At 45.5% G+C, this 17164-nt stretch overlaps 1 protein-coding gene across 6 annotated transcripts in view; it reads right to left on the bottom strand.

Annotated features, from left to right (window-relative positions):
- IL34 (interleukin 34) overlaps positions 1–16267 on the bottom strand; it is a 91117-nt gene extending 74850 nt beyond the window's left edge. For all 6 annotated transcript variants that reach the window (XR_002344415.1, XR_002344411.1, XR_002344412.1 and 3 more), the window contains exon 1: positions 16080–16267. The gene's annotated coding sequence lies outside the window, so the exon portion shown is untranslated. The remainder of the gene's footprint in view (positions 1–16079) is intronic.

Below are 17164 nucleotides of genomic sequence, written 5' to 3'. Positions count from 1 at the left end.
GCCTTTGAAGTAGCATTACACAGAAGACAGGAGAACGGAAGGAAGGAACAGCTGAATCAATTCAGAGTGATTCAAAACGAAAAGACAACCCACAGAATGGGACCGACAAGGGCTTAATCTCCAAAATAAACAAACAACTCATGCAGCTCAATATCAAAAAAACAAACAAGACAAATAAAAAACGGTCAGGGAGTTCCCACTGTGGCACAATGGGATGGACAAAGTCTCTGCAGGTCCAGGTCAGGGGTTCCATCCCCTGCCCAGCACAGTGAGTTGAGGGATCTGGTGTTGCCGCAGCTGTGGCATGGGTTGCAACTGTGGCTCGGATCTGATCCCTAACCTAGGAGCTCCAGGTGCTGTGGGGTGATCAAAAAAAAAAGGGCAGAAGATTTAAAGAGACATTTCTCCAAAGAAGATATACAGATGGCAAAGAGGCACATGAAAAGATGCTCAACGTGGCTAATTATTAGAGAAATGCAAATTGAAACTGCAATGAAGTATCACCTCAAAGCAGTTAGAATGACCATCATCAAAAAGGCTACAAACCGTAAATGCTGGCAGGTACTGAGAAAAGGGAACCCTCCTACACTGCTGGTGGGAATGTAAATTGGTACAACAACTATGGAGAACAGTATGGAGGTTCCTCAAAAACTAAAAATAAAAGTACCATATGATCCAGCAGTCCTGTTCCTGGGTACATATCTGGAGAGAATCATAATTTGAAATGATAAATGCACCCTAATGTTCACTGCAGCAATATTTACTATAGCCAAGACATGGAAGCAACCTAAATGCCCACTGACAAAGGAATGGATGAAGATGTGGCATATGTACACAATGGAATATTACTCAGCCATAAAAAGGAATTAAATAATGCCATTTACAGCAACACAGATGCAACTAGAGATTATCCTAAGTCAGAAAGAGACAAATACCATACGCCACCTATATGTGGAATCTAAAATATGATACAACTCAACAAAATCAGACTCACAGGTAGAAAGAACAGACTCGTGGCTGCCAAGGGGAAGAGGGGGTAGGGAAGGGAGGGAGTGAGAGTTTGGGATAGGCACAGTCAAATTATTATATATAGAATGTTATACAACAAAGTCCTACTCTACAGAATGGTTCAAGGCTAATCTTTATGGTATAGACAATAAATACAATAAACATTTATGGAAGGGATGGGTCAAGTTTGGCCAAAGTGGTCAAAGTAGGGTTCAAAGCAGGGAGAAGGAGTAGAGCCTTAAGCTAGAGGATGAAGGATGGAAAATGGGGACAAGAGAAGACACTGAGGAGGGAGAAGTGGGGATAAAGTGAATAAGGCATGGAGATGAGGCCCACATGGCAGATGCTTGGGATAACATAGAAAGTCTTTTTCTGGAGTTGAGAAGCTACATGAGGTGTCATGGGAGTCTGCATTGGACGGGAGGGCAATGCCAGACTACAGAAGGACTTGTAAGCCAAGCAGCAATTGGTGTGTCTGGCAGCGGGGAGCTGGTACAGGTTCTGAGCAGAGGAGTGACCTGGTGAGCATACTCAGGGAACCCTGCGGTGCACAATGAGCTAGGGGCAGAAGCTGGAGGCCAAGGCATCAACCATTCTGCCAAGCCCTATGATGAAGGAAGGTGACCTCTAAGAAGTCTCTACTGGAGGTTTATGTGCCTTGAAGGCCTGGAAGACAGTTCTTCCAGGCATTTTGAGCCATACCTGGATGGAAAGGCATTCCAGACCCTTTATAGAATTGTCCCTTCAAGACCTGGGCAACCCAAGCATTTGTCTGGTATATTCCCAGGAGGTCCAGCTATATGAAGAATCATCCCCTACTCAGTAAAATAATAGATGCAGGAGGTGAAGAACACATTGCTTACATGTGTACGGTGTGTAAACATCATATAGGTCAATCCTTAAAGAGATGTATTTGTAAGAGACACATACACACGCTTGCTATTAAAATACTCCAATCTTCAGAATTCCCATTGTGGCTCAGTGGTTAATGAACCCAACTAGCATCCATGAGGATGCTGGTTCGATCCCTGGCCTCACTCAGTAGGTTAAGGATTCGCTGTTGCTGTGAGCTGTGGCGTAGATTGCAGACATGGCTTGGGTCCTTCATTGCTGTGGCTGTGGTGTAGGCTGGCAGCTACAGCTCCGATTGGACCTATAGCCTGGAAACCTCCATGTGCCATGGGCGCAGCCCTAAAAAGACAAAAAACAACAACAACAACAACAACAACAACAACAACAACACTCTAATCTTTCTAGATTGGCCTACCTGACAATTTATACATCAAGCCATGCATGCTGTAGGTGGTTGGGGTGGGGGAGGGAGGGAGAGAGAGAGAGAAGGAAAAAAGAAAGAAAAGGAAGGAAGGGGGAAAGAAGGGAAGAGAGACAGGGAGGAAGGAAGCAAGGAAGGAAGAAAGAAAAAGAAGAGAGAGAAGGAAAAGAAGGGAGGGAGGAACCATAAACCCTCTGGGGTGGTAACTCCGCTTTAAGAAGTAGACCCCTAGGAGATAAGTCAGAAATGGCCCAAAGCTGTGCCACTTGGGAAGGTGGGAGCCAGAGAATCATCCAAGAACCCAAGAGAGTAAAGGGCTCAGCTCATCCAGGAGGGTCTGTATCAGGCACCCACCCATGCTGCCCAACTCAGGCACTTACAAATGTGTCAGGTTAGGGAAAGCCAGAGGAAGGGAGGTTCTGGAAGAGAGGGCTTCTTGCTAAGGCAAATGAGTGGAGATGAGGAGTAGATGAAGGGGCAGCTTAAGGAAGCTGCCAGCCCAGACTGGAGCCAGAATCATATCAGATTAAGACTTGGAAGCCCTGCTATGTGTGCCGCCACACTGGGTGCTGGGGCCCTGTGGAGGCCGTGTAGTGTTATTTGGCTTCAGAGCCTCCACTTCCTCATCTATAAAATGGGGACAAAATTTACAGATATTGGCCCTAGGCCTGGTCAGTGGTGAATTACTATTACTACATGTATGACTCATACAGACAATAACAGACCATTTTCATTGTAAGTGGACACAAATATTTTTAGCAGGGCTAGGGGATGGGTAGAGGGTGGCATATATGCAGTTGCAGGGTGTTGCCCAGGTCCAGTGTCTGAAGCAAGGGTGGGAGATGGGATGTCAGAGAGCCCAGCACCATGTCTAAGAGTGTCACCTCCAGCTTGGGAGGAAGACCTAGATAGGGAAGCCAACTAAGTCCACATCTACACTCAGATACCTGGATACCAGCAGCTCACGGTCTCTCCCTGGCACTTCATCAGCCTGTTGTGACCACAGTCTCCTCTGCACCTCTGGAAACATCCTGATCACTCCCCTGGCAGAGTTACAATATAGATAAATCCCTTCCCTCCTGAGGTCCGCCAAACAAATTCAGACTCACCCCCAGAAGAATATGTCTAAGAAATCAGAGAGGAAACAAAACTAAGGAATTAAAATGCAAGCCAACTGAGAATAGGAGGGTTTCTGATTCATATCAGAATCTGATATGATTCTGTCTCCAGACTGGGCTGGCAGTTTCTTTAAGCTGTCTCCACCCAATTGCCTTAGCAAGAAGCCCTCCCTTCTAGAATCCTTGTCTTGAGCAACATCGGCCCTGCCCCTAGCTCTTAGCAGGATCAGCCTCTCTGCTTGAGCTCTTAGAGAACTTGGTTGGCCCCAGAGAGTCTTTCTTCAGTCCTCAGCCCTTCCACCTTGCGGGGCAGAGTTCTGGTGAGGACTGGAGATCCAGTTGGTGATGCCAACTGCAACACATGTAAGCTCTGTAAGAGCAACACTTCCTTTTGTTCTTTGCCCCATCTCCTGTGCCTGGCCCATAGTAAATGCTCAGGGATGTTTGTTGAATGAATAATAAATATATATATAAGCTTGAGTGTGTACATACAATCTCTGGAAGGACCCATAGAAACTAGCATCAGTGATTATCTTTGGATAGGTGAAAACAGAGGCTTAAGGAATGGGATATGGAAAAGAAGCTACTTTTCACTATAAACCAATCAGTATCTTCTGATTTTTTTTTTTTTTACTGTGCGTATATATCATCTATTTGAAATTAAAAACACCATTTATATCAACACCCCTCAAAATGAAATACTTGGGTATAAACCTAATAAAATATGTTGAAGATTTATCTACATGAGGGAAACTATAAAACTATTATGAAAGAAATCAAGGAAGATCTAAATAAATGAAAAGATGGTCCATGTTCATAGATAGGAAGACTCAAGGTTTTTTTTGTTTTGTTTGCATTTTAGGGCTGCACCCGCAGCATATGGAGGTTCCCAGGCCAGGGGCCTAATCAGAGCTACAGCTGCCGGCCTACACCACAGCCACAGCCACAGCCACGCCAGATTCGAGCCATGTCTGCAACCTACACCACAGCTCACGGTAACGCTGGATCCTTAACCCACTGAGCGAGGCCAGGGATCAAACCCGAAACCTCATGGTTCCTAGTTGGACTCGTTTCCACTACACCACAACAGGAACTCCCAGGAAGACTTGATGTTGTTAAGATGTTTGTTCTCCCCAACTTGAGCTATAGATTCATTGCCATGCCAATCAAAATCCCAGAAAATTATTTTGGGGATATCTACAAACTGATTTTAAAGTTTATTTGGAGGAGTAAAATACCCAGCATGGCCAACACAATACTGAAGAGCAAAGCTGGAGGACTCACTCAACCTGACTTCAAGACTTATATAAAGCTATTGTAGCAAGACAATGTGGCAGTGGCGAAAAAATAGACAAATAGATCAATGGAAAAGAATAGAAATCAAGAAATAGACCCACATAAATATAAGCAAGGAGCATATATAATTCTATGAAAAAAAGGATAGTCTTTTTCAACAAATGGTACTGGAATGATTTGATATCAAGATACAAAAAAAAAAAATCTAGACTCAGACCTTATACCTTTCACAAAAACTAAACTGTATCTTAGGCCTAAATGTAAAATTCAAAACAATGAAACTCCTAGAATATAACATAAGAGAAAATATAAGTGGTCCTAGGTTTGATGAGGAGTTATTAGATATAAGAAAAACATGATCCATAAATGGAAACATTAGCAAGCCAGACTTTTTTAAAATTAAAAACTTCTGCTCTGCAAAATACACAGCAAAGAGGGAGATAATATTCGCAAGATACCCCCAATAAAGGAATTATATCCAAAATACACAAAAAGCTCCTCAAATTCAACAAAAAGAAAACACCCAATTAAAACAGACACCTCACAATAAAGATATATGGATGGAAAATAGACACATGAAAAGATACTGATCATGAAAAGATGCTCAACAGCCTAGTTATTAAGAGATTTCCCATTGTGGCTCAGCAGTAATGAACCCGACTAGGATCCATGAGGAGAGGGGTTCGATCCTTGGCCTCACTCAGTGGGTTAAAGAGCTGACATTGCCATGAGCCATGGTATAGGCTGCAGACACTGGATCTGGTGTTGCTCTGGCTATGGCTTAGGCCAGCAGCTACAGCTCTGATTCGACCCCTAGCCTGGGTTTCCAGATGCCTCAGGATTGGCCCTAAAAAGAAAAAAAAATGCTATTAGGGAACTGCAAATTAAAACAATGAGATAGCAGTACACACCTATCATGCCTTGGCTAATATCCAAGAAACCTACAATACTCAATGGTGACAAGAATGCAGAGCAACAGGAACTCTCATTGATTGATTGTGGGAATGGAAAATGTCACTTTGGAAGACAGTGTGGCAGTTCCTTACAAGCCACACACAGCCTTACTATACGACTTAGTGGTAATGCTCTTTTGGTGTTTACCCAACTGAGTTGAAAACTTATGGTCCACATGAAAACCTGCATACATATGTTTACAGCAGCTTTATTAATAATCCCCCAAACTGGAAGCAACCAAGATACCCCTTAATAAATGGAGACTCTAGTACATCCACACAATGGGACATTTTTGGTGCTGAAAAGAAAAGAACTATCAAGTCACAAAAGGACATGAAGGAACAGTAAACTCATATTTCTAGAAACCCATCTAGAAAAGCTAAATACTGTATGATTCCAACTGTATGACATTTTGGAAAACGCTGAACTATGGAGATGGCAAAAAGATCAGTGGTTGTCGAGGAAGGAATAGGTGGAGCACAGAGAACTTGTAGGGTATTGAAACCATCCTGACATTGTCACAATTTATTTTTTTTAATTGTTTTAGCTTATTTATTTATTTATATTTTATTTTTGTCTTTTTAGGGCCGCACCCGTGGCATATGGAGTTTCCCAGGCAAGGGTTTGAATCGGAGCTGTAGTTGCTGGCCTGTACCACAGCCACAGCAACTCAGGATTCAAGCAGTGTCTGCAACCTACACCACAGCTCAAGGCAACACTGGATCCTCAACCCACTGATCGAGGCCAGGGATTGAACCCGCATCCTCATGGATATTAGTCAAGTTCATTACTGCTGAGCCACGACGGGAACTCCTAAAATTTTTTTTTATTAAAATAGAGTTGAAGAGTTCCCACCATGGTTCAGCAAAAAAGAATCTGACTAGTATCCATGAGGACGAGGTTTCAATCCTTGGCCTTGCTCAGTGGCCTCACTCAGACGCGGCTGGGATCTGGCATTGCTATGATGGTGACATAGGCCAACAGCTACAGCTCCAATTTGACCCCTAGCCTGGGAACCTCCATATGCCACAGATACAGCCCAAAAAAGACAAAAAAAATTTTTTAATAAAAAATAAAATATAGTTGATTTACAATGTGTCACAATTTCATTATACATTTGTCAAACATCAAGAGTGAACCTTAATGTATGCTATGAATTTCAGGTAATAATAATGTATTAATATCGATTTATCAATTGTAACAAATGTATCACACTAATAACAAATGGAATTCTCTGGTCATACAGTTGGTCAAGGACCCAGCATTGTCACTGCTGTGGCTCAGGTTCAATCCCTGGCCTGGGAATTTCCCCATGCCATGGGCATGGCCCCAAGCAAACAAAAAGCAGAAATTAAAAAAAACAAGGGGCACTGTGTAAGGGTAGCCATATGGAGCTCTCTGTACTTTCTCAATTTTTCTATAAATCTAAAACTGTCCTAAAAATAAAAGCAACCTACTAATTTTTTAAAAAATAAAGCTTAAAAAGTATAAAATAAGGGAGTTCCCATCGTGGCTCAATTGTTAACTAATCCGACTAGGAACCATGAGGTTTCGGGTTCGATCCCTGGCCTCGCTTACTGGGTTACAGATCCAGTGTTGCCATGAACTGTGGTGTAGGTGGCAGACACTGCTTGAATCCTGAGTTGCTGTGGCTGTGGTGTAGGCCAGCAACTATAGCTCCGATCTGACCCCTAGCCTGAGAACCTCCATACACCACAGGTGCAGCCCTAGAAAAGATGAAAAAAAAAAATATATATATATATAATAAGGAGTTCCTGCTATGGCACAGTAGGTTAAGATTCCGACTGCAGACTGCCCAGGGTGTGAGTCCCAGATTCTGAACCAGCCTCAGCTTTCTCCTCTGGGGTTAATCATCTCACCTTATAAGATTAAAGGTTTCAGAACTCGGTCACTGCAGCCTGACAATCAAAAATTATGTTGCCTATGTGATTTCCACGGACAGGGAGAAGAGAGGTCTTTTCTCGGCTGGGAGGGGAACCAGGGTAAGCAGGACCGGGAGGCATCGTTTGCAGAGATGTCATCCAAAGGAGGTTTCCCAGGTCCAGGATGAAAGCTGCTGGAAAGCACCTGGCCCCAGTCCAGCTTCTGCTGGGCCTCTGTTCAGAGCCTCTTCACTGTGGCCTGGGACAGCCCCTCTGGCAAGTGGCATGGCTGTGTAGCCTGAGACTTAGTGCAGTGGAGGTGGGAAGAGGCCTACAGAGCAAGGAGGGGCCAGAAGGATCACTCCCCTGCTCTGGTGTATCCCTTCCACTGTGGAACCCTGGGAAGTCCATAACAACCTTCTTCATTCATAAAATAGCACTGCCCAGGCCCATTCCTAGGGTGGCAAGGAGGGTACCAGGAAGCAGTGGGAGAGAAATCTTAAATGTATGTTACTCCACTAAGCAGCAAGTGACACTAATATTACTGCTATCAGACCAGCAATTGACATAAAGCCTCCAGGGAAGCAGCAGGGAGAAAGATCCAGGCTTCTGAAGATGTGACTTAACCTCTCTCTTAGTCTCTACATCTGTAATAAGTGAAAATCCCAGTTAGTCACCTCTGGGCTCCATATGAATTTGGTGCAGTAGTGCCTGCACAGGGCTTAGCATCCTACCTAGCACAGAGATGTACCCCTAAAGTAACTCCCAGCACCTTCATACGGTGTGAATGTCCCCTTGCCCTGGCTAACTGGGTCATTCTGGCTCAACCACTGTCCCTGCCAGGGCTTCCTCTATAATCCTGAGGACAGAGGAGGCCACCGTACTGCCACTGTTACGGACAGCATTTGTTGACTTGGGGGTGCTAGCCTGGGAACTTGGACAAATTTAATCATCCAGACAAGGCCTTGGCACCCAGGGAGCTGGGCTGTAAAAAATATGGTTGCAAAAAAGGCAGGATGAACTCAACAGCGATGGGAAAGTCTTGCAGCCCTGAAAACAGTTGTCAGGGAGGGAGGGGCCTGTCTCCCAGAAGGAAAAGGGGGCTGTTGACTGACAAGGAGCCCAGCTCCCTACCAAGGCCAGTGTTGTCTACACAGTGTTATCCTTGAATCCTGAGACCCAAGCAGGTGGGGCCTGCTCCACAGAGAAACCAGCCAGAGAGAGGGGGCAGCGCTGACTCACAGGGGGAGGTTGCAGCTGCTAAATCCCTACTTGTGAGAGTGTCGGGACACAGGAAGCACCAGCAAGGGGCAGGGTGGCAGGGAGCAGCCAGCTTGCAGAGGTGGATTTTAGAGATTTCCACTCAGCAGAGAGAGCTGGCACCAGACTGCCTGCGTTCAAATTCCAGCTCTGCTGCCTACTGGCTGAGCTTGGGCAGGAGACTTAACCTTTGGGCCGCAGTTCCCAGCTGTAAAATGGGGATGATAGCAGCACCTACCATATAGTGCTGTGGTGAGGATTTGAGATCAAGCCAATTCAGCATTTAACACAGTGCATGCCCAGAATAAATGGCAGCAGCTATTATTACTGTTATTCAGGAGAGGGCTGGCAGCAACCCTTCCCACCTGCCTGCCCTCTCCCTCTGACTTGTCCCACTTTTACACAGGTCTGTTATATATAAATTTGCCCAGACTGGATCACATCAGAGAAGCATACACAGGGCCTAGGAGACCCTCTGGCTCCACCCCCACCCCATGCAGGAGTCTTGGTCTCTGCAGCTTGCCCCTCCTCTCCTTTCATGCCTCCACGAACGAGGAGCTCACCACTTCATGAGGCAGTCTCTTCTACATTCACGCAGATCTGATCACAAGTTCTCAAGGCAGAGCTAAAATCTTGCCCCTGCAAACTGCCCCTTAGTGGAAGTGATTTCTCTGCCAGGGACTTTCCAATGTCTGGAATCCAGCCATCCCACAAATGCTAGGAACCCTCTGAACAGGGCCTCAATCATTCCTCTAGCAAGACTCCTCTGCACCCCACCCTGAGCATCTCAGGCAAAATGGCACAAGTGCTCCACACAGGGACATACAAATCCCTCCAACGCCTGGGTTCAGGAAGCAAAGAGTCTGGGATGTTCCCAGACCTGACATTAATAATGATTAACATTTACTTGCCTCGTTCAGTCCTTACAAAATCCCTATAAGGCATATACTACTTACTCCCACCCACCACAAGTTTTAAAATAATGGTGATATACACATAACATATAATCTCAACCATTTCTAAGTGTATATGTCAGTGGTATTAAGTACATTTATACTGTTGTACAAGCATCACCACCAATCTACTTCTAAAATTTTCTCATCTTGCAAAAAAAAAAGGAGGTTCCCAGGCTAGGGGTCCAATCGGAGCTGAGCCGCCGGCCTACGCCACAGCCACAGCAATGCCAAATCTGAGCCTTGTCTGCAACCTATACCACAGCTCACAGCAACACCAGATCCTTAACCCATTGAGCAAGGCCAGGGGTAGAACTCACAACCTCATGGTTCCTAGTCAGATTCATTAACCACTGAGCCACGACGGGAACTCCATCATCTTGCAAAATTGAAACTCTAAACTCACTGAACAATAATCCCCCCACTTTCCCCTTTCCCCTCACCCCAGCTCCTGGCAACCACTATTCTCCTTTCTGTTTCTATGACTTTGACTACTCTTCACTACCTCACATAAATAGAATCATACAGTATTTGTCTTTCTGTGTCTTGCTTACTTCACTTAGCATAATATCCTCAAGTTTCAGCCATATTATAGTATGTCAGAATTTCCTTCCTTTTTAAGTCTGAATAATATTCCACTGTGTATATATACATATATATTCATCTATGACATATACTCATTTATATATCAATATATGTATTCATTTTGTTTATCCATTTGTATGTCACTGGACAATTTAGTTGCTTCTATTCTTGTCTACTGCAAATAATGCTGCTGTAAACATGGCTGTACAAATCTCTCTTTGAGACCCTGCTTTCAATTCTTTTGGGTATATACCCAGAAGTGGGATTGCTGGATCATATGGTAGTTCTATCTTTTTTCTTTTTTTTTTTTTTCAGGGCTGCACCTGCAACATATGGATGTTCCCAGGCTAGGGGTCTTCAGTTGCTGGCCTATGCCACAGCCACAGCAACACCAGATCCAAGCTGCATCTGCAAACTTCACTGCAGCTCAAAGCAACACTGGATCCTTAACCCACTAAGCAAAGCCAGGGATGGAACTGGAATCCTCATGGATACTAGTTGGATTTTTAACACACTAAGCCACAATGGGAACTCCCATCCTGGGGATGCCATAGATTATCTTGCCTGAGAGCAGGGGCAGCACAGGGGCAGGAGTGAAAAGCAGGTCCTCTGGCAGTGCAGGGTGGCCCGTAGACTCTCGAATCGGGGCCTGGGTGCGGCAGTGGCTGGAGAGGGGTAGGGCTGCACAGAAGGCGAAGCCGGGAAAGCAAGGTGACCTGAGAAACTAGCAACCAACACAGGCTCGGCTGCATCCTCTATGCTGCTGCATCACACCTGTGTGGCTGTGGGAAGCCAGGAGTCTTCCCTATGACTCAGTTTCTTCATCTGTAAAAATGGGGGAGACTAAGTTGAACCTTGCAAAGAGCTGTGGGCATTAAATGAGCACCAGACATACAGTGCCTGTCTGAAGAGTGGGCGCAGACAATGCTGGCCACCACTGCCTCCTCCTGGGCCTGTGCAGTCCTCCACCTACCCCATATCTGTCCAACCTCTACCCCACACTGTTCTGCCCCTCACCAGTGGAGGGCTGGCAAAGCCTTGATATTGAGTGTCCAGCCCCAAACGTGACTCTGAGCAGTAACACATTTGAATATATTAGTTCTGATCTGATTCCTAGAAAAACAAACACCATAGCAGTAATTCATTCAGGTAAACAAAGACATGGTCACAACGATGTTTGCCACTGCATTATTTATAACAGTGATAACACCTAAATTTCATCTACATGGACTAGATGAATTACTACCTCGCAGTTGTACAGAAAAAGATGCTTACCATCACTAATCACCAGAAAAATGCAAATCAAAACCAGTGAGGAGTTTCCGTTGTGGCACAGTGGAAACAAATCCAATTAGTAACTGTGAGGTTGCGGGTTCGATCCCTGGCGTCACTCAGTGGGTTAAGGATCTGGCGTTGCTGTGAGCTGTAGTATAGGCCAGCAACTGTAGCTCTGATTGGACCCCTAGCCTGGGAATCTCCATATGCCGAGGATGCAGCCCTAAAAAGCAAAAACAAAACAAACAAACAAAACACACTGATATATCACCTCACAAGCATTTAAGATGACTACTATCAAAAACCCAGAAAAAAAAGGGAGTTCCATGGTTCCCTAGTGGTTAAGGATTTAGCATTGTGACTGTTGTGTCTCTGGTTCAATCTCTGGCTCAGGAGCTTCTGTATGCCACAGGCACAGCCAAAAAGTAATTTAAAAATTTTTGTGAATGATTAGATGGTTAAAAAGTGCTTACAAAGAGATTTGAGATTTGAGAAAGTGGGGAGACAAAGAAGCAGAGAAGTTCTGGCTCTTGAGAAAGAGGGAGATGCAGGTGTGGCTGCAACGAAGGGAAGGAAGATTGAGGAGAACTTTGAGTGATAAAGGCAGAAATGCAGGCTCGGCTGAAGTGAAAAAGACCTGCCAGAATGTGGACATTCTCATGTTATGACAGACAATAAGCATCCTTATTAAGAGCAGAGCCTGACCTTTCTGAGTAGGTGCTAGGCAAGTTCACATCACTTTGACTTTTCAGACTCATGACCTTGACCTCACCCTTCCTAACTGTGGCCACAACCCCATTCATACACCTCTTCTTCACCTGAGATGGCCCCAAGGGGGAAGTCCTGGCGTGTTCTCCAGGTATGGCTACTGAGCCCTTCCTGGCTGAGATACACAGACAGAACTGTCCCAGCAGCCCGTGGAAGCTCAGGAGGTAGGTTCCCAGGATGACTGTATCCTTGTTCCCAGAGGACATCAACCCCAATTGTGGGACATGGCCCTCAGGCAAAAGTATGTAGGACAGCTGGAGCCCAGAACCCCCCTGGGACTTTCACAGGCCTGGGGACTATGGTTCTCAGACTTCCATGGAGTCTCTAAGGGTCAAAGGGCCAGACCGTCCACTTCAGACAAAATGCCTCTTCTTCCCAAGGTCAAGGCTGAGTCATGGACAGCCACCATGGAGCGCTGCAGGGGGAGGGGGGAGGGAGGCCATGTGGCCTCCAGAGACATTCTGCAGACCCCCAGAAGGAGAAAGAGTATAAGAAACCTAACTGCCTTGAGGCAGGAGAGGAGACCCTAGGACTGAAGGTGGAAGAGCTGGGACCAGAACCCTAGAGCCCCAACTTCCCGGTCAGGCTCCCCAACACTGAGCCAATGCTGAGAATCCCACTCTTTTCACTGATTTATTTTGGATACCATCAAAGCCCCTGGGTTGTGGTGGAAGGCTGAGGGCGTTCCAGGCCTCCAAAATCATCCTCTAACGCCTAAAGCTGACAGAACAGCATCCCAAAACCCACTTAAATCCTCACATCCTTGAGATGAAATCCAAATTCTCAGCTGACTTTCAAGGTTCTTCAGAATTTGGTCCTCACCACTTCCTCTCATCTTGTCTCCCCCTCCCGCCACCCAGCCCTGACGCCCTCCTGAACTGCCCACCCTTGCCTAAATTGCATTTGCTATTCCTGCTTCCTCCCCATCTCTGCCTAACAGATTTTCCCTTCTTAAGCTGGAGGCTGGTCTGGAATGCCTGTCCCTTAGGTTGGGCTGTAAGCAGCCTGATAAATGTTTGTTGACCAAGACAATGAACATGCATTTTCCATCTTGTCTTTTATGGCTAATTCTGGAACACGGCCTTGACCTTCCATAGTAATGAGTCCTTAAGTGGTGGCTACTTTATGTTCTCTCATGTAAATCTACGGCATAGGCATTAACATTTCTATTTTACAAATGAGGAAACAGATACTCAGAAAGGTCCACTGACTACCCACTGTTGGGAATTGGTGCCACTAGCATTAGAACCCAGCCTGTCCAGTCTGTGAGCATTCAGCTGTGCCTCCATGTGGCCTCCCAATAACCTACCAGGGTGGGGGACAAAGATATGTCCACAGACTTCCAAGGAATACTCCCATCTATTCAGGGAGCGCTTAAACCTGCCATTTGAGAATGGTGGCTAAGAGATGGGATTGATGGCAGGTGGCCAAGAGTCTAAGGGACTATCAGAAACAGGCCAACCTGACCAGCTGGTTCCCTGATGCCCAGTTCTCCAGCCTTAGCACAGACAGGGGCCTAAGTCTGAAAAAAATAAACAAACAAACAGAAACAAAAGTCCAAAATCTACAAGTGACTGCATAGAAGAGGGAAAGGGGTCAAAAAGATGCCCTTCAGATGACTATTTCAATTCTATCAATCTTGTAAAATGGCCCAGACAAAGCCCCAGGTTTGCAAGAGCCTTCTAGGAGTACTTTTTTGTGTGTGTCTTTTTAGGGCCGAACCTATGGCATATGGAGGTTCCCAGGCTAGGGGTTGAATTGGAGTTGTAGCTGCTGGCCTACACCACAGCCACAGCAATGCCCCATCCGAGCTTCGTCTGTGACCCCACACTACAGCTCACTGGCAACGCTGGATCCTTAACCCGCTGAGCGAGGCCAGGGATCAAACCTGTGTCCTCATGGATGCTAGTCAGATTTGTTTCGGCTCAGCAACAATAAGTAGGAGTACTTATAAACTGCCCGATAATTGCTTTACAATACTTTCTCTGCCTTTCCTGCACCCCTAAGGAGTTTTACAATTTGTTTTACATGTGAACTAATTGAAGTTATTAGGTGAGAGTTCAAGATCAGGCAATTATGCATACAAAGCCAGGCTAGCCTGCCTTCAAAGGCCAAGTTTTTATTGTGCTAGATTGCCTCTATCCCACTTCTTGAAAATCTAGAGAAAACAAGTTCCCCACCCACCCCCTCATGCCATCATGGTCCTGAAAATTCTTATGAGTGACTTGACCCCATGTGTAACATGAGCTGGGCTACAAAAATGTTCTTGCCCTTTGCCCCAGGTATTTATTCTGAATGGAGAATAAAATCCAAGGAGATATTTTTTTTAAAAAGTCTAAAAAACAAGAAATTTATTTCTACAAAGTTGTCCATAAAAGTTGAACTTTTTAATATACATATATATATATGTATTTTTTTTTTTTTTGGTCTTTTTAGGGCCACACCCACAGCCCATGGAGGTTCCCAGGCTAGGGGTCTAATCGGAGCTGTAGTTGCCGGCCTACACCACAGCCACAGCAACGCATGATCTGAGCCGCGTCTGCGACCTACACCACTGAGTGAGGCCAGGGATCAAACCCACAACCTCACGGTTCCTAGTCGGATTCGTTAACCACTGAGCCATGACAGAACTCTGAAGTTGAATTATTAATTGCAAAACACCTGGAAGCAGTCTAAGGGTCAAAGGCTACATATCCTGGGATAGGTTTATTAACGTGGCAAATACCACATGGACTTTAAATCAATTAGTTGGTTTACAGGCATTTAAAATAAATGCAAAATGGAGTTTCCTCCATGGCTCAGCAGTTATTGAACCTGACTAGCATCCATGAGGATGCAGGTTCCATCTCTGGCCTTGCTCAGTGGGTTAAGGATCTGGTGTCGCTGTGAGCTGTGGTATAGGTCGCAGACACGGCTCGGATCCTGCGTTGCTGTGGCTCTGGTGCAGGCCAGTGGTTACAGCTCCAATTCGACCCCTAGCCTGGGAACCTCCATATGCCATGGGTACGGCCCTAAAAAGCCCAAAAGACATAAAAAATAAACAAAATAAAAGAAATGCAAAGTGTAAAAGCAGAACACTTCATTTTTAATTTCAGAATATCATCTAAATGTGGAAGGCTCACTATGCATTTTTGTTTTCCTTTCCTTTAAGGAATTTTAAATCAATTTCTGGATTTTTTTTTTTCAGCCATGCTCACAGCAAGTGTAAATTCATGGGCAGCCAGGGATCGAACCAGCGCCACAGCAGCAACCTGAGCCACTACAGTGACAATGTTGGACCCTTAACCCTCTGAGCCACCAGGGAACTCCTTGTATCAATTTTTGATAAGGTAATTCATGTACATAATTCATGCACATAGTACATTAAGGTCTAAAGACCTAAAGCAATGTCCAGTGGAGCAGCCTCCAGTAACCCATGATAAGCATTTAAGAATGTGGGTTTGTGGATTTATAAAACTCAGTGGGAAACAGGAATGCAGAGGCAGAGAGAAGTAACTTTCTTTATGGTTATTTGGATCTGATTTTTTCCTGCAAAGCTGATGAAAGCAAAAGTTTAAAAAAAGAAACCCAGAGCAAAGAATTCACCCCGTTTTCTGTGAGACACAGTTTAGCGCTTCCTGCTGTGATCTGTGAAAGCAGCAGCTGAGTTGGGGTGGACAAGTCAAGCAAAGAAAACCATGTGAGAGAAAACCAACCACTTTCTTACCTGTTTCTGAACCACGACACAGTCTTCTTGGGCTTTGCAGGAAGCTTTAAGGGGCCAGGGATTGGAGCAGGTGTCTGGGGGCTGGGGTGGTAGGTGCCAGGTGGGAGAGGCTGTGGTTTTCCCCAGCCCAAGATCCAGGCTTTCTGACTGATGGGAAGGGCGGAGAAAGCAGGCAACTGATTGAGAAACTGGAGCCAGGAAGGGCGGGGCGGGGCCACGTGGCCCTAGCCTGCCTTGGAGTGCTGCTTGCCGGGAGCGGGGGTGGGGGGTGCAAACCCAGAGGATCAGCAAGGAACTATTCTGAGGATGCCCAAAATTAATGGTGGGAATCCCCAGAACCAAGTCTGGGCTCCCAGGCAGGCTGAGACATTTTAAGGGGCTACCCAGCTTCTCTCCAGAATACGTTTGTTCTGACAAAATCTCTTCTACAAAACTAAATAAAACTGGGTGATATGGTAGTGACTGCTGAATAAAGCTGAGCGATAATGGTAGTGACCGGAGTGCAAATGTTAGAAAGGGCCTTTGGTTAGTATCAGTGTTGAGGATCAATCAATTACCCAGGCTACAAATAAAGACATGAGCCCAGAGAGATAAACTATCTAACCTAAGACCACACAGCCATAGGATTTTCGTCCCTCTATGATCCAGGGCCTGTTCTGATGTAACGTGTGGACTGGCACAGCACTTGTGGGTGTTGCTGATGATACAAGAGGCCCTCTGCCCAACCCCCATCTTCAAGGGTAACAAAGGATACTCTCACTTTGCCTGGGTCTGAATGAACACTGAGAATGGCTCTGCCACCATAGTTGTGCGGGTCCTGGAGGGGCAGCTCCATCTCTAGTTTTCAGAGCATTACTCTGACTGACTTATACTATATTTGGAACATTTAGGGATGGGCCAGTCCCCCCAAGGGACCCTTTAGTTCTCTGACCAGCTGACATTACAAGTGTTATTAAGGTACAGGGGCAGGGCTGTGTTCAAGGTTTGCATGTTTCCCTGAATGTAAACATAAAATCGTGTACTAAGGGGTCCCCTGTGGACATCTTGGATTCCACAGCACCTAGTTTGGGAGACACTGGCCTAGA

Source organism: Sus scrofa, chromosome 6 (assembly GCF_000003025.6).
Source record: "Sus scrofa isolate TJ Tabasco breed Duroc chromosome 6, Sscrofa11.1, whole genome shotgun sequence".
Lineage (NCBI taxonomy): Eukaryota > Metazoa > Chordata > Mammalia > Artiodactyla > Suidae > Sus > Sus scrofa.
Note: the sequence above shows the minus strand (reverse complement) of the source record. Positions and strands in the feature narration are given on the sequence as shown.